The following is a 19,248-nucleotide window of genomic DNA, read 5'->3' on the forward strand; positions in this document are numbered from 1 at the left end:
CAGTCTCCAGAGAGAGAATAATGGATGCCAGGGTGACCATGCAATACTTTATCTTTTCGAGATAACTACTGAGCTGACACACATCTAAAATAGGTCTGAGACCTCCCTTGATTTTTGGGATTAGGAAATAATGGGAGTATAAACACTTCCTTCTTAAATTCTGCAGAACCTCCTCTATGGCTCCCACCTGAAGGAGAGATTGAACCTCCTGGACCAGAAGTTTTGTGTGAGGGGGTCCCTGAAGAAGGATGGGGAGAAGAAATAAATTGGAAATAAATTGGAAATAAACTGTATTGCACTTCTATAGTGCTCATCTCGCAATGCTCCATGGTGATACAGGACTAAGCACCGCAGAAATGTGAAAGGCGGTTTGCAAACAAAGGAAAAATGGGGTCTGGCATCCTGGGAACTGGTATGGTGTCCCTGAGCATCTAATCAAAACACCTGCTTCAAACCCCCTGGATATCTAGGTGGGGCTGGAATTTATGTAGAGGCAGAAGGATGAGATGGTCAATATCTAAAACCTCTACCCTTCTTTCTCTGCAGGTCCTGTCGGATGGCTGGAGCAGATTACCAAAGGGGTTGCTGAGGCTGGAAATGCTGCTTGGAAAGGCAGGGGTGTACAACCCAGAGAGACTTTAGGGTTGCCCTTGAGTCTTAACTAGGGCTGTCAAGCGATTAAAAAAATTAATCATGATTAATCGCACTATTAAACAATAATAGAATACCATTTATTTAAATATTTTGGATGTTTTGTACATTTTCAAATATACTGATTTCAATACAACACAGAATACAAAGTGTATAGTGCTCACTTTTGTTTTTTTACAGTGGAAATACTTGTAATCAAAAATAAAAATAAAGAAATAGTATTTTTCAATTCACCTAAAACAAGTACAGTAGTGCAATCTCTTTATCATGAAAGTTGAACTTACAAATGTAGAATTATGTACAGAAAGTAACTGCATTAAAAAATAAAACAATGTAAAACTTTAGAGCCTGCAAGTCCACTCAGTCTTACTTCTTGTTCAGCCAGTCACTCAGACAAACAAGTTTGTTTACATTTGCAGGAGATAATGCTGCCATCTTCTTGTTTACAATGTCACCTGAAAATGAGAACAGGAGTGCTCATGGAACTGTGGTAGCCAATGTCACAAGATATTTACGTGCCAGATGTGCTGAAGATTCATATGTCCCTTCATGCTTCAACCACCATTCCAGCGGACATACGTCCATGCTGATGACGGGTTCTGACTGATAACAATCCAAAGCAGTGCAGACCGATGCATAGTCATTTTCATTATCTGAGACAGATGCCACCAGCAGAAGGTTTATTTTCTTTTCTGGTGGTTCAGGTTCTGTAATTTCCTCATTGGAGTGTTGCTCTTTTAAGACTTTTGAAAGCATCCTCCACACCTCGTCCCGCTCAGATTTTGGAAGGCACTTCAGATTCTTAAACCTTGGGTCAAGTGCTGTAGCTATCTTTCGAAATCTCACACTGGTACCTTCTTTGCGTACTGTCAAATCTGCAGTGAAAATGTTCTTAAAACGAACATGTGCTGGGTCATCATTCAAAACTGCTATAACATGAAATATATGGCAGAATGCAGGCAAAACAGAGCAGGGGACAAAATTCTCCCCCAAGGAGAACTGAGTCACAAATTTAATTAACACATTATTCTTTTAACAAGAGTCATTAGCATGGAAGCATGTCCTCTTGAATAGTGGCCGAAACAAGAAGGGGCATACAAATATTTAGCATATTTGGCAGGTAAATACTTTGCAGTGCCGGCTACAAAAGTGCCATGCAAATACCTGTTCTCACTTTTTGGTGACATTGTAAAGAAGAAGAGGGCTGCAGCATCCTCTGTAAATGTAAACAAACTTGTTTGTCTTAGCGATTGGCTGAACAAGAAGTAGGACTGAGCAGACTTGTAGGCTCTGAAGTTTTACATTGTTTTGTTTTTGAGTGCAAATATGTAGCAAAAAAGTCTACATTTGTAAGTTGCATTTTCACAACACAGATTGCATTGTATGAGGTAAATTAAAAATACTATTTCTTTTATCTTTCACAGTGCAAATATTTGTAATCAAGAATATACACTTTTATTTCACTTACAATATATATCAAAATATAGAAAAACACCCAAAATATTTAATACATTTTAGTTAGTATTCTATTGTTTAACAGGATGATTAATCACGATTTTTTTAATCACGATTAATTTTTTTGAGTTAATCGTGTGAGTTAACGGCGATTAATCGACAGCCCTACTTTTAACCCATGGAACTTAGCGTCAGTCTGCTCTGAAAAGAGTGAGGATCCCTTAAAGGGCAGGTCTTGCACAGGGTAAATGCTGCATCTCCTGTGGGAGCCCCAAGGATAGCAGCCAGGAACTCCTATACATGGCCACTGCCAAAGCCAGGGACCTGGCAGGTGAGTCGGCCACATCCAGAGCAGCTTGCAGTGAGGCCTTAGCCACTGATTTTCCCTCATCCACTAGCAAGGAGAACTCCTGCCTAGCATCTTCTGGGAGCATCTCTTTAAATTTTAGCATGAAGTCCCATATGTTAAAGTCATACTTGCACAAAGTGTATGCTAGTCTGCAGTCCTGAGCTGCAACTCCTGGTAGTATAAACTTTCCTACCAAACAGGTCTAACTTTGAGTCATTCGATTTTAGGGCTGCATCCCTGATGCCCTAGCCTTTCCCTCACTGGCAGCCAATGCTACCAGGGACCCTAGTGGGGATGGAAGTAAAGGAACTCAACCTTGGGCATGTACACAATACTTGTGCTCGACCCTTTTGGAAGTGGGGAAAGGGATCTGCCACAGTCCCTTAACTAGGTTGACAATGGCCTCATTGAGGCAGTACAACACTGCAAGGCCCATCAGTAGCGAAAATACTGACCAGGCAGTGAAAGGATTCTTTTACTTACTCCACCTGTATGCCCAGACTTATGGAAACCCTAACAATTCTTGGTGGCCTTATAGTCACCTGGGGGAGTAAACAAGCCCCATCCTGAGACAGCCTCCTCAGGGGAAGAAGCCAGCTCTAGCTGTGGATGGTCTTCCTCCACTTCTTGATCTGCAGGGTCCTGTTGAGCTGGCTCTTGATGTCTGGTACCAGGCTGAATACCAGAGTCAGAAACAGGTCAATCCATAAGCACAGGTTTTCTCCTGTCCTCTGCCACTCCAACTTAAATAGTGTTTCAGTTGCTTTAGCATTAATACATGAAGTTTATTGTTTAAGACTTTTTCCTGTTGTATCTTTTCTCCTATTTCTTTTAAATATATGAATTAACTGGCCCAAGTGAACAACAGTAATGCACAGCACTACTATGTACGAAGTGGGGTTTAAGTCCCATATTTCTGTCTTTTGCTTGAATGGCCAGAAAACCCCCTCCCCCTGAGCAGTGGGCAGAGCAGAATTAAAAGGCTCTTAAGAGCTGCATCCAATCATCCTTAACTGGAGAGAGGGTTGACATGGGGACCAAATATGTGGCAGTAATAAATTAGAGCTCAGTCCAATGAGTTAAGTGGGAATATTCACATGCTTAAAGTTAGGCATGTGCTTAAGGATCTTGATAATTGGTGCCTTAAGGAATAAAATAGCCAAGTCCCATCCCCTGGAAAAACAATGAATACAAAAAATAAATTTAGCAAGAGACTACTCCACTATGAGGTTTTTTCCCTTGTATTTCAAAAACATACACACAAGTCAACAAAATGCTGAAGTTTAAAAATTATGTCATGCACATGTGCAGTATATTTTCTTTATTAATTTTAACCAGGATTTTTACCATGAAGACCACAGGATAATTACGTAATAGTCTGAAATGGCTCAGGAACAAAATACAAACTAAAAAACTCCAACAATCCACTGTATGATTATTTAATTACTTGAGATACCAAAATGGCTCTAGAAAGACATTCCTGCTTACCAGGTACATACAATAATCAGTATAAAAAACATTCCATATAATGCAGTGAAGTCTACAAAAGCAGAGAGATCACACAAATACATCTGCTTTACTAGTTCCTTCATTCATTACATTCAACCTACTTAGAAGAACCTAATTTTAAATGCGTTTTATTCAGTTGTAGTTAAACTGAAAGCAGACAGAAAAATTAAGGTACAGCTGAAACTTTGCCCTTCAATGTGTCTCCTTATCAGTATACTAGATCTTCAATATTTCATATTCGAGCAACACCTGAGTGGAACTGCAGGGAGAGGAGACAACTTAAAGTAATGTCTGGACCTTATCTGAACATTCCTTACTTTATTAGTTTATTGCAGAATGTTACTGTGACACAGGAAATAGGTTTTTGAATTATATAGCACTTAAACAGGCTTTTTTATTTTATTCATCTGTAAACACGCAATGTTTCTAAATGTTTAATTAAAACAAGTTTAAACTCTGTATTAACGAAAATTTCACTAGCTGCAGTACTTACAAAATACTGTGGACTAAACCTTTAGGTAAAGTGTTTACAAAATTTTTACTAAATTTTATTTGTCACTTTCACAAAGCACTACATTACAAAAGCTTTTCATCCATTTGAAAGTAAGTCAAATTCAGTACTACAGAAACTGAAGGTACAGTTCAATATAATGATTCATAGTTTCTCTAATAGAAAGATTCAGCAGTTTTCAATCGAGACCTTTATTCCTTCTCTGAATAAATGATGCCTGAAATTTTTATTCTTGTTCTAATGGAATTTCAATGGCCTTCACTGCAAATCTACTGGAAATTTTTGCATATTAAGTGGAAAAAATTAAATGATGTTAACCACATTTTAATGTGATTAAGGCTGACAGGGTCATTATTTCTGCTAATCACTCAGTTTAAAAAGCTCAAACAAAACTTTGTAACAGACAAGGTTTTTTTTTTTTTTTTAATTTTCACTATATTGGCGGCTGTTGAGAATTTCAAACCACTACAGAATATAAACTACTATATTCCATGAAAAAACAAAACAAAACAAAAAAACAAGCTATTAACCATTTTCTGCAACTTGCAGGTGAATTTTCTTATACTTAACCTGGTGATACAGGAACAAAAATGCAAAACCAAGTCTTATATTATGTATGCTCCTTTGCTCTCCCCCACCAAAGAAACAAGGACAAGAGAGTATCTTTGGAATTTTCAGTTTTGTCACTTTTATTTAAACATGTTGCCACTAAGTGGAAAAAACCTTCCTGCTTCAGATCTATATTAGGAAATCGAAATCAGGAACTAATTTTACGTGATCATGCTTCAAAATCATTTCTTCAGTGTGCAATTGTGCTATACTGATCATTGTAATATGAGATTATGGTTTTTACCAATTATGTCCACATAAGCTGTAGAAAAAGGCATAAGAAAGGTAGAAATGGGGGACTAGTACATGAGAGTGATAGGGTTTAAAGTGGAAAATAGTATGCAGCTGTATGGCATTCAGTATCTTGTAATTTTCTCTAGTGGTCAATCATTGGCAACGCACAAAATCAAAGCTGCTGTAGGCAGATGTCACTGGTCTGGTTTGATTCCCACAGCCTTGCAGCCAATCCCCACTCTCTCGTTGAATAAACTGTGACTCTTGATACAGCAGCCTGACAAGCTGCAAAGGCATATAGGAGCCTAGTAGAGGGGAGTGGATTTAATCAGCAGAATAGTTATGTCGTGTTAGCATCAATTTTCTGATAGAATCAATATTTTCTATAAAGCATTCCATTATTGTAATTAAATGCTTGCCACCTGCTTAAACAACAAATGCTATTCAACGATTACTTCTACAGATATTTACTCTTGCAATGTATATGCCTCGAAGCAAGAAAAACACAGCTCGTTGGGGCCACATAGCTTCCCGCTCCCTCATCCTCCCACCATAAGAGCCAAATATACTAATTTATAGAAAGGTTTTAGGTTACGTGCTCATCTTGCTAGACAAGAAGATACGGTAACACTTAAATTAGTTTAGAAAAGGATTAAAATCTACATTTCCATTTACAGTAATAGACAAACTTCCAGCTTATTGGGTACAAATGAAAAAGGTAAATAAATATCACTTCCTGTATTTTAGCTGCTCCTTCAACCTGACTGAAACTATAATCTTTTAAATAGTAAAGGAAACCATCGACTTTTGATCTAAGCTACAGGTGCAGGAACTTCATCCAGGGACTATTTCTTTTCCCTCAGGTGAATTATTCAATTGCATATAAATAGATTTGTGTGTTTATTCCTGATCACAATAAAGAATCCTAAGACAAGCATAGTACCTGGTCATAATAAACAAGACCTTTCAAATATAATTTATTGTTAAATTTTTGGGAATTACTTTCAAGTATAAATAATGCTTAACAAGGCTGCTTTTAGTACAGTACTTCAGTCTGAACACCTTCTACAACAAGAAAATGTGCACAAACTAAATTAAACCATCTAGAATCAAGAAATTAACCATTTCAATATTAATGTCACATTATAGTCCTTGATGTTCTTAACAGACACTGTTAGCACTGTTGGCCTTTCTTGTTCTAGTGTGATGCCATGCACTAGTGCAACAGCTAATAACCTAACAGAATTCTTGTGCTCTTCTAAAAAGGGTCCCTGCTGAATGTCCTAATGCATCTTATTGTAAATCTTCAGCAAATAAAACTTCATGTATGAGCTCATGATGTGCTTTGCTGCTGGAAAGTCACAGACTCTGTGGGAAGCTTTTTATCTTCCCAGCAGTCAGTTCTCTGAGAACATCAGTGCAGCTACTGTCGTTACCTGTAGATTACTTGTATTTTCTCACATCTGTGTCCAGCAATCTAAACCATGATGATAAAGGGTCATTAGGTTTTGAGTGAGGAAGGGGATGGACTAGACAATTTGCTCTGATAAGCCCCTTGTTGTGAGCTCCAGTTTAGAATGTGAAATGCTCGGTATGTGCACTCTCAACTGGAACAAAAAGATTGTTTACCCAGAACACCAATCAAAAATCATGCTGATAATATATTTTAAATTACTCTATAATACATCATATCTTAGCTTTGCAATTAATAATATTAAGGTAAAATAATTCTACCACAGTAAAAAGGACATCAACAGTCTATTAGACACAAGAGAATTCAGGTACAATTACTAAGATAACTGCTGTTTGGAGCACAGCAAAGCAATTTCCCACAGTGGGACTTACAGTTCAATTTACCAGTTGGGCAAATATTTTGTGCTCTGCAGTGGTCTACAGAGTTAACAGTTATAGGTAACATTTGAGCGGTGTTATACTTGGAGAAAAGTTTCTTCAAATAGGTGTTTTAGATTTATCTATTTCCAAGCCTGCACATTTTTGAAGTAAACACATTGCTAAGAATTATGTCTCAGCTTTTCATTAACATTAAATGCAAATTGTATGAAAAAGCCAATAGGTCTCTTTTCATTGGAAGTTCTTCTGTACAGTTTTTTGGGTGACATTACCAAAACATGTCTGCCATAAAACAAGGCTAGTCTTCAATTACGTCAGATGATGCAGCATGCTACTTTTCTCATAGGGTATTCTTAACTGGATAGTAAAATAATTCAAACTAATTACTTCGTTTAAGACTTCTTGGTAACAATGGCAGGGCCACAGACCTACAAATGGATGAAAGCTGGTGACCCTAATCCTTGCTATAGCAAAGTCAGGTTATGTCATGGATACAATAAACACTGACAGTGAAACACGGACAAGCTCAAGGATAGGGCTACAATAATTTTTATAAATATTTATAGTACAGCAGTACCTACAGGCCCCAATTAGGATCAAGTCATTACATTTGTACATGCTTATATATCACGTAAGACATGGTCCGTACTCCAAAGAGCCTGTGGGAACCCTTTTTCCATTGGTTGGGTCAGTGGGCTAAGTACATCAAAAGACATTCAGAGAATCATGGCTACAAAGAATACAACTAAACATACTGCCCCCTCAAGATTAAAAATAAAAATAAAGACTTGAGTGATCAAACATTAAGTCATCAATCTAGGTAGTTCAAACACATGTTTTTTCCATTGCAATTTTAGAAATAATAAATCTTGCTTTTAGGTTTTCATGGGGTTCTTGATGGAGAGAAATAAAACAATTTGATTTTTTTACATGTAGGTCCATTTACAAACTAGGTTGATATTAATGCTGCAGACTTGTAAGCAGTTTTCCCATAAAATATTAGTTAAAGAAACGTAAGCATTTGAAAGAGCTTCTAATATTATCCACATTTCTTCTGCGTACATGCATCTACTGGTTTCCTCTACTGCAACTGCACCAGACATGTTCATGTTACCACTAGGTATCCCTTCGTTAAAAGCCATGTACAAATAAAATACAACATTTAGGTAACTAACATTAACAGTCTGAATTATCTGAGAAAATGAATCCATAATAATTATTCATTCACCAAGCAACTATAAACCTAAATCATTTCAAAAGACCTGAATATGTCAAGAACTTTGACAATTATGACTGGAGCCAGGAAACTGTAGCACTGCAGAATTTCTTATGAATTTCTCCAGTTACTTTTTATAAATGCTGTCTTAGATGACAGCTTAATGTGTACCACATGCAATATTTATTCTTCTTCAGTGTCAGATTGTCTAGCCATCCAAGGGAATACAAAGAATGTCACTTATTAGGATAAAAGCACAAGGAAGGTAATCAAGGACATATGTAACATCAGCCAATCATGCCCTATTTCAACGTCCTATTCCATTCATAACAGTTCAACAATTATTTGCTTACTGATAACTTGCTTTCAGGCTGTTTGTGTTCCCCATAATGGTGGTTTGCATTTATTTTGCTCTTTTGAATTGGACACTTGCTGTGCCATGCATGTTTGTCAAAACTTTATATCTTCTGTCAGAAACAGCTTAGCATATCAAATCATTTCTATTTTGTCGGAAACCACTAATAGAACAATCCAGTTACCCTCTATGTGAAAAGGGCATTAAAATAACTAGAAATCAGAAACATAAAAGCTACCATATAACGATATTAAATACACTGCTGCAAAACAAGAAACTAAAACCATGCCTCTAGTTCAACATTTTCAGCACTTACAGACTATTGTGATGGCAGCCCTAAAAATACTTGATAAAGTAGACAGACTTTTGATTGGGGTAAAATAATGAAAAATGATTCAGAAAGATATTGAAATACATATTATTTTTACCTTGTTTAGCTTGAATAAATACATTCGCTTTCAGTGTCTTATATGGTTTTCTACAGTACTTTTAAATAAATAAATATACAAACAAACAGAGCAGAAATGTGAAATGTCTGCAGAAACTTGATCAATTGATTCCAGTGTGTTTGATGAGTGAGAGTTGTGGAAAATCAGCAATTCAAAAAGACAAATAGAGACAGGCTGATAGAGGGAGCCAAAGACAAACATTCACCACCCAGAAAAGATTTTTAAATAAAAAATAATTTAAGAAACACTAATGGAAGCTGAACAACAGTCCATTAACCTTTGAGTGTCCTGGGATGTTAATATTTTACTAAATAAAAATGCGTATGATCCTATGGACATATGCAGAGAGCCACGGATATTTAACACAAGCTAAAGGAATACAGTCATGTGGTTTAGTCACAGAATGTAGGTTTTTTAAAAAAACCCAACCCAACAGCTAGAAATATAGGTTTTAAAATGAAAACAGTTTGTTTGGGTTTAAATGTACCCTTTTTAACCCCAAAATTGCTACACTTTGTCAGTGGATGAGAACCAGTACTGGAAATTGACTACAAACAAAAGAAGTGCAACTGATTAATCCCTTTTCATTGTCCAAGATGAGTGACAGGCAAAAAATAAACAATGAATAAACATGTGTATACTTGGAAAAAGACACATCTAAATACCTGTTTGGGTTGAAGAAAATATTGTTAAAGCACAAAAAAAATCTCAAACATTAGTGTGTTACTGCTGAAAAGTAAACTAGATGTTTAAACTGCCATTTTTAATAATCTAAGATGTTAATATAGGTAAGAAGATACACACAATTCTTAATCTGACACCAGATGTTTAGAAGTGTACAGTTTTAAGATCACCTTCTCCAATTTAGATATTTTCTGCTATCTCCTCTTCTCATTTAAATAAAATTTGTATCAATATAAAATTTACACCAGTGGCTCCAAAGTTATAAGTATTTGGGAATTGATGTTTACATGGAAATAGTTTGAAATTATTTACATTGTGCATTATAAACAAAATCAGATGAGAGTATTATGTTCTTTCATAAACAAAGGTAAATTATCCTAGTTGGAAAAAAGAGAGTTAAAAGAAAGCATTGATATCTTCTCTGTACAAGAAAAAACTTAACTGTAAATATCTGTAAAATAAAAAGTGGAATTTAATAGGATTGTATCAAATGCACAAGCTTTAAAAACTACTGGCAATGAAAGATGTACTTGTCAACAGGAAAACTAAGAATTTACTTCAGTGCAAAGATAAACCTGAAAATTTTGTGCCAAGGCCACAGCAGTTTACATTCCCATTCGGAAAAAGGAACTTCCCTGCCCGATAAAACATTCGGGACTGACTAATGTTTCCTTTTGGCTCTGATGGGTAGCAAACAGAACAATAATCCTGAAGCTTTTCTCCGTAAGAGTGGAGATGCTGTAATAGGAAACTCTCCAGCTGAGTAGTCCCCAGACCACCATAAAATTTTCAAATATCAACTGTAATGAGTAAAAGTACTGTACATAAAAACTATTTAACTTTAAATAACAGAACTCAATGGGATTAACAGAACAGTTGAATATTTGGTAGCAAGAAATGCATCAACCTGTGCTCAAAATGGTCTTCTCTAATTAGCAGAAATTTACAGGTACAGAAATTCAGTTTCCTGTAAAACAGGAATGCCAATGTGGACTCAGTGGTTATAAAGGAAAAGTTACACATTAATCTGAACAAGGTTTAGGCCACTGCCATCACAGCAACGGTGTTAGCAGTGCTAGCACAAGACTCAGTGGAAGCTATGCACATAGGGCTCGTCACCTCACAACGGTTAACAACACCAGAGCTTTTTCAGATAAGAGAAACTACCAAACCAGGATTGGCCTTTCTAATTAATTACAGTAGAACCTCAGAGTTCGGAACACCAAAGTTACAAACTGACCAATCAACCACACACCTCATTCAGAACAGGAAGCATGCAATCAGGCAGCAGCAGACACACATACAAAAGCAAGTACAGTACAGTGCTGTGTTAAACATAAACTACTAAAAAATAAAGTGAAAGTTATAAAAAAAGGTTTGACAAGTTAAGGAAACTGTTTCTGTGCTTGTTTCATTTAAATTAAGATGGCTAAAAGCAGCATTTTTCTTCTGCATAGTAAAGTTTCAAAGCTGTATTAAGTCAGTGTTCAGTTGTAAACTTTTGAAAGAACAACCATAATGTTTTGTTCAGAGTTACAGACATTTCAGAGTTACAATCAACCTCCATTCTGGAGGTGTTAGTAACTCTGAGGTTCTACGGTAGCAAAGAGTTGTACTGATTACTAATGTGTCTACCCTGGGTCATGAAAATCTCCCCGAATGACTTGGTGTCTCAAAGTGCAGCAACTACATACTGATAACCTGAGTGTAGGTGCAGTCCTGAATGCTCTAAGGAGATTAAGAAAACTGGACTCCCACAGGGTGATCCCGATTAAAACACAGGCCCTCTTTTTGCCTTTTGGATCCATTTTCTCCTTCATTTACACACACAATAAATTTCATACACCAAAAATTGAACAACAGTTAAAGTTGCTGCACATATAACATACATGACAAAACCAAAAAAACCCAAGGAAATGAACAATATGTAAGATCTACTCTTCCAAAGGCATGCAACTTGTCACCACCACAAATACTATACTACCAAAAGTAAGACAGCATAACCCTAACTCTGCCCCCACAAAGATCTTAGCTAACTACACCCCCCCAAAACCATTAATTATGGATGTTTGGTATCATAACGAGGAAATGAAGCTCTAGAGCAGGATGAATAAATGTAAAAAATGTTCAATGGATGAATGAATTCACTTAATCTGTAATCATGTTCACTTTCCATGACATTTCAATGATGCGGTTTACCGACAAGTTTGTGGAAAGCAAATTTTAACAAAGCATTTTTGCTATAAATGGCTAACTAAGGGCAGCCTGGCTGTAGACCAGTGGGCAACAGTAGAAGGTAGTGGCCATGTTTTCTAAGGACAGCCTGCACTTCCACCTACAGGCTGCCAAGAAGTGGTGCCCATCTTATTTGAGGTGGTAGCTATTTTGAAAAAGGGAAATTCCTCTGAATATTCTTTTCACCAGCCTCTGCTGACAAAAGTTTTGTTATGAAGTAACCAGGTAAATAACGTTTTAGAAAAACAAGTTTAAAATTTGAAAAGTGACCTATACCTAAGAGTGAGTATTAAGTTCAGTGGGGCACTATGGAGTTTTTGTTTTCAAACAGTCCAAACCTTTTTTAAAGTTTTTTTTAAAATGCTTATCAGACTGACACACAAGGGACTAATTTATTAATGAGTACATTTTAATTGATCCTAATTCAGATTTAACAGGTTAATTTGAATATCATCAGAACATTCAAACTTTATTCACAGATTATGTGGCATAAATTTGGGAAGTTTCACTTCATTCTTTATGAAAGAGACTGAATACTTGAGTTAAGACAATTCAACACAACCTAAATTAGGGAGTTGTGACCAGCACCTCAATAATTACAGTGGCACAGGTACCATTGTCTATAGTTCAGGCTGCCCAGCACGTTCCATTTTATAACCTGTTTTCAGTTGTTTTTAACCTGTGCTGACAACAAACAAATTGGGGTGTAATTTTCAATACTGGTTGTCTTCCCCAAGTGAATTTTTTCAGCAACTGAGGCTCCTCTCTCCTGTGGCACCAGGCACCTGGATTGAGAGAAGGGTGGCTGTCTCTCCTATGTGCTCAGTCTTCCCTTTATGACATTTAAGCAGTATGGAGGAGGGGGGAAGCAACCTGACTCAAATTCAGAGGGTGAAAATAGGGGCAGGGAGAAAGAGGGGAAGAGTTGCAGGGCTGGGGTATGAGGGATAAGGAGCCTGTGGGGGGAAGCACGTCATGGTCAGGAACAAAGGGGGTAGAAGACAGGGAAGGGGGGGTGCGAGACGAGCAAGAGCTGGCAGGAGGTGAGGTGGATAAGAGCAGAAGGGGACAGGGAGAGGCTGGGGGGACAGAATGGTCTGTAATACCTAGATCACACTCCCCTGAAGAACCTGGAATTGACCCCATTATTTCTGAATGTCTACATTCCTTTGCTGTCTTACAAAAAGCTGTGAAACCCACTGGCAAAGTATTAGTATCACCTTGGTCTAATGATGTTTCCACATAGAAAACAACATACCTTACCATTCCCAAAGCCTTTATACAACATAGATCATGCACTACAACCTTAACTCTGACCCCTTAACCCTTTCTTTACCTAACTAGCCTAAGCCTAATGGTTGTGGAAGTTTGATGCAGTAGTGCACGGGGGGGTGATGATGGTAATGGATGGATGGCATTCCACATTGGCGGAGGGGGGACATAGTTAAGGTTGTGGTAAGTTGTCCGTAGTGTATGATAACAATAGGATGTGTGTGAATGAAAGAGTAGAGGATATTATTTACGTGTCTTAACTTTAACTAACCTTGCTTTTGTGAGTCATTTACAATTATGTTTGCAACAATCCTAATTACTTCACAACTATGTTTTTTGTATATTAATTTCCCAGGTATTTTTTAATGATTTAATGTTGGCACTTCGGGATGCGTGGACAGCCCAGTGGGGTGAATGGAAGTGCAGCTGCTAACACAGATACTATGAGCTGCAGCACTTACGTGGCTTATGTGCCAGTAGCTGCAAATAAAAGACTTTTTTGCACATGAACAGCACAGAGTTTATGAGAATGGACATCAGTGTTTCCATTCACAACACAGAATATCTCACCAAGAGTAAACTTTTGCCTGTGACGAACTGCCAAAAACAACATGAAATACAATTAAAACCATACCGTTGCACCAGATATACTAAGGATATACCTTTCTATCAAATTTTGTGTAGATAAACAATATTTAAGAGAATTATTGTATTGCCAAGGAAAAATATGAACCAGAGCCAGAAATTTCAAACTTTTCCAACTAAAGAGAAACCATACAAAAATTATATAGAAAATTCAAGGGATCTTACAAAATAACCTGGTGTGACATTTCAGCCCAACAAGCCACCTGTTTTTTTCAGATGGGGGACAGGGCGAGGAAGGAATTTATGCCACATTTTAAGCCTGTTCTAAAAACATAACTAATTATGGAATTGCTACCAGATACATGCAGAATAAATTTTAATATTACTTAATTTTGTGCAATAATTTCATTCTTGCAGTGTCGACTGCAGCAAGCACTGTTTAGCATTTTGAGACATCCCCTGAGCTACTCAGCCTTCAAAAGTGGGAATCGTATTTTTAAAGAAGGGAAAATTACTGATCCATAATTTTGCTCCTTTGAAGAGACTGTCACAGAGGATTCTTGTTCACAAGGAGACTTAGTACATGACAAGCCGGGGTATAAATCTACAGCGCATTACACTGCTATGCACTAATTGGCCATGTGGATCCTGCTACCATGCACTAAAAGGTCCACAGTGGACTTTAACCTATTGCTGCTTTAGAAGAATGGGTGAAGTCTGAAAACCCCTGAAATGGTGTGTGAGAGTGAGAGAGAGAGAAGCTGCGATGTCATGAAATTTAATGGAACTCACCACTAAGCCTGTGATTTTCAAATTGAGCACGTAATCCAGAAGTCTTGCGCATTATACAAGACTTAAGAGGCAGTATAGATCAGTGATTGCACTAAGGCCAGAAGTGTTTACCCTTCTGCAAGTAAGTTTTCCTTGCTGTGGGTTTCCTACTATGAAGCAGTACTGTTTATACCTCTAGAAAACAGTCTTGTTCTATACTAGAGAGCCATTTAGTAGCCACAACTTGAGGTGAAGTACTGAGAGGTTTGCGTGGGTGATGGATCCTGACTTCCAAGTGAAGACATTCACTATCAGGGGAAGGTGGAGAAGTGAGACACACATGAATCTGTTCTGGGAACCACACCTGTCTTGGCCATGATGGTGCTATGAGGATGGCTACTAATCTTTCTTGTTTCAATCTGGTCAGGACCTTAGGCAGTGAGTAAGTCAAGGAATAAATGTTATATCAATACAAGAGGCCAATAACTAGGGTATCTCCTGTCAAGCTGTGGTCATGACTCCAGCAGAATCATCTGCACTTCACATTGAATGGTGTTGCGAAGAGATCTATCTATGGATGACCCCAGGTAAGACATCTCCTGCATCTCGTTGTTCAGCTCCAACTTGTGGTCAATGCTGAAATGCCTGCTGAGGGAGTCGGCCACTATGTTCTGTATTCCTGGTAGATACACTGCTGAGATCTGTATGCCATGTAAGATGCACTGGTTCTACAGTTTTACAGATTTGGTGCATAAGAACTGGGACTTTGCTCCTCCTTGAGGACTGATATAATAAAAGTGCTGGCAAGCATCTAACAAACCGCTCTGAGTTCTAATATATTGATATGGAAGATCACCTCCTACGAGGTCCACTTCCCTTGAGCTGTGAGGTTTTGGAAGCATGTACCTCAGCCTATCAGGGAGGACTCTATAGTGATGATCCTTGTGGGAGGAGGCTGCAAGAACAGAACTCCCATGCGTACCTTTTGTCAATCTTCCACCAATTTAGAGAATCGAGGACAGTCCAAGATACAGATACCCACTTGGATAAACTGTGCTTGATGGGGATGTAGACAATTCTCAGCCAGACTTGAAAATGCCAATACTGCAGTCTTGCTAAGGGTGCCACAAACGTATACAGTTGTCAGATGGCCCCGAAGTTGCAGGCAAGCTTTTGCTGTGGTTTGTGGACTCTGATGTATTTTTGAGTCAAGGGAGGACATAGTGACAAATCTGTCCTGGAGCACGTATGCTCTGGTGGTGGTGGTGGAGTCCGAGTGGATCTGATGGAAGTCTATTTGTTAAGTGGGTGAGAGAAGACTTTTCTGAGAGAGAGACGGAGGCCCAATGAGTGGAACAAGGATAGAGCCAGGCTGGCTGTTGTCTGTGCCTCGAGAAATGAGCGACCTTTCAGGAGCCAATCATCCAGCGAGGAATAAACCATTATTCCCACCTGGCAAAGACGGGCTGCAGCAGCTGAGAGAACTTTGGTGAAGACTCCTGGGGCTCTGGAGAGGCTGTAAGGTAGGATGCGATACTGGTAGTGTTCTCTGCCCATCACAAAATGTAGGAAATGCCTGTGTGAAGCATGCATGGAGCTATGGAAATAAGCATCACAGATGTCAAGGAAGTCAAACCAATCTCTCAGGCGCAGAGAGGGAATTATAGCTGCTAGGTGACTAGACAAATATGTTCAAAGTCCTGAGGCCCAGAATTGGTCTCCGTCTCCTCTTTTTTCTGGGAAGTACCAGAAATAGAATCCTTTTATGACAAACTCTGGTAGAACAGGTTTGATACCCCCAGTCTTCGGAGGGAGTGTACCTCCTGCCTCAAAAGACTCCCATGAGAAGGGTCCCTGAAGAGGGATGGGGAGGACGAGTAGGGGAGTGGAAAGGTGGTGAAGTGGATGGAGTAACCTATAGAAATCACCTCCAGATCCACCTGTCTAAGGTGATGAGCTCCCAGGAAGGTAGGTAATGGGAGAGACTATCCCCATGAGGGTGAAGAGGGACGGGGGAAGATAATGTGTAGGATCTGGAATTGGAAAGTCTGTGACCCTCAACTAATGGGTCAAAATCGTCATTTTGAGTATGTCACCGACTAGGTGGCCACTGTAGAGGATGGTCCATTCCTAGTAAACCTGGGCTTCTTCCTGGGGGCCTAAGTCTTTCCCATGGGATGATAGTAGACTGGGTGAGACCATTGAGCCATCTGCAATATACTGTACTTTCTCTTTGCCAGGTATGTATAGATACCCAGAGGTTGTAGTGTTGCCTGAGAGTTTTTAGGAGAATGAAGGGACCCATCCGTGCCATCACTGAACATTGAACCCAGTACTGTAGCAGAGCCAGAACACACTGGGAATGCCATTCTGACACTTATAGAGAAACAAAAGTGCATCCTCCTTGCATGCACCATAGGTGTGAAGTCACTCCAACAGGGGCAGGGTACCGGTACTTCAAAAAAAATTAGGACTGTACTGCTGCTGGGGCCCCCGGACTGGAAGGTCTTCAACAGTGTTGTGTGCTCAGTGCATGACAACTGCCGTAGCCACAGAATGTGCAGCTGTGTTGGTGGCATCCACTGAAGCCCGGAGAAATGCCTTGGTGATTGTCTGGCCTTTTGTTAGGAGAACTTGAAACAGATCCTTTTGATCCTGTGGCAGGTTTTCAATAAAAGAGGAAAACTTGGAATAGTTTGTAAAATTGTATTTTGCCATGAGGGCTTGGTAATTAGGTTCTCTGAACTGCAACAAGGCCAAGGAGTAGCTCTTGTGGCCTAGAAGGTCCAGTCTTTCTCGTTTCCTGTTGGATGGTGCGGAGCAGAAAAAACGGTTACTAACCTTCTATAAATTTTGTTCTTCAAGATGTGTTGCTCATGTCGGTGTGTGCACTCCCCCGTGCACAGCTGCTGGAGATTTTTCCCTTAGTTGTATCTGTAGGTCAGTACTGTAACTGGGTTCCCATGCTGGGTGGGAAAGTGTTGCAGTCTGCCTCTCTGATACCACCAAATAAGATCGGTGCAACGACAGTTCCGGTACCGTTGACAACACCCAGGGTTCTAATATTGCCACTGTATAGGCCAGGCCAGTGGCCAAGCTGAGGCTGCGGAGCCAGCTCCGAATTCCAGTGTGGAGGCCGGTACCCAGTGCTTCTTCTGTGGCACTATTGACTCCACCTCTGAGTCCAGTGAAGACTCTTCACGCTAGGACCAAGCTGTGCCGGCAGCTGGAGACCAATGCCAGACCGGTGACTGTTGTGGTGGGACAATCCAGTGTTTCTCCCTGGAGGATGCTGCTACCGAATTGTCCAATCTGAGCCCCCTATCCCCTGCTGGGATAGGATCATGGACAGCGTGTGGCACTGGGAGGGACAATAAGTCCTTCGCTGCCTTGGAGGCCTCCTGTGTCGAAGGGGCCCACAGGGACGAGGGACCGTGACCACTCGCAGGAATTGGAGGTGGGCCCCAAATACAGTTTGGTGCCCTTGGCGGAGCCGATGGAGCCGACCGTGGCTCTGGGGAGGACAAGTGGCCCAGCATGGGTCTCAACACATCACCTGCTCCCCTTGAGTTTCTTTTCGTTGCTGGCAAGACCTCTCTCTGCACACTGTTCCTTGTACTGCCTCCTCGGTGCCAGAGACAGCGAGTGGTGCTGGATGGCACACTTTGCACCGAGGCTGAAGTGACAAATCTGAGGACAGTCCCAGATTGAGGTGTCATTAGAGGAGGTTTTGGAACAGATAAGAAGACAGAAAATATCATATTGCCTCTATATAAATCCATGAAACTCCCACCAATGTTCCCTCTAATTTTTTCTATCCATGTGCGAAATAAATTTTGTTATGTGCACCAAAGTATGTCCGGATGTGCGCCACCATGAGAAACAAAAAACCTAGATAGAATATATATTTTTAAAAAGTTACCATAGGAATAGTTACTCCAGCCAGGACAGGTTAGACATTTTAGAACTCACTACTCAAAGAATTAAATTTAAGTATAAGAGAAAAATAAAAATTGTGAAATGCATAGACCAGTCAAAAAACTAAAACACACTTTGAAAGAATAAGATTACAGAGAATATATGTGCATTGCAGGAAGTACTAAGAAGTAACAGCAAGAATAGTACAAGTATGTGTTGGGAGGTGAGTGAGACACAGAGACTGTGTGTGCGTGTGTTCGGCATAGGGGAAGTCTCAGAGACCCTGCACCGTCTCTTTAAGGCACTCACTCACCAGGAAGGGAAGGCTGATTCAGACCTCAGAAGCTCTCTCCTGCTCAGAGTCCTAAGCCAAGCTGTCCCCTCTCCCCTGTTCTGTGCAGATGGGGTTCAAGGGTGGGGGAAGGGGGACACTGACATCAGCATCCCCCTTCCCTCCCGCCCCCCACTCTGCACAGCCAGCAAGAGGGTCCCAGGAGCAGGGGCAGCTCTACCAATTTTGCTGTCCCAAGCAGTCGCCGCCGAATTGCTGCCGCCGCAATACCAGCAGAGCTGCCGCCGAAAGCCGCTGCAGCA

General features: G+C 39.7%; 1 protein-coding gene across 4 annotated transcripts in view; it reads right to left on the reverse strand.

Annotated features, from left to right (window-relative positions):
- Positions 1–19,248, reverse strand: part of OLA1 (Obg like ATPase 1) — a 207,077-nt gene that overhangs the window by 27,992 nt on the left and 159,837 nt on the right. The gene's annotated exons all lie outside the window — the stretch shown is intronic.

This window comes from Eretmochelys imbricata, chromosome 11, assembly GCF_965152235.1.
Source record: "Eretmochelys imbricata isolate rEreImb1 chromosome 11, rEreImb1.hap1, whole genome shotgun sequence".
Taxonomy (NCBI): domain Eukaryota; kingdom Metazoa; phylum Chordata; order Testudines; family Cheloniidae; genus Eretmochelys; species Eretmochelys imbricata.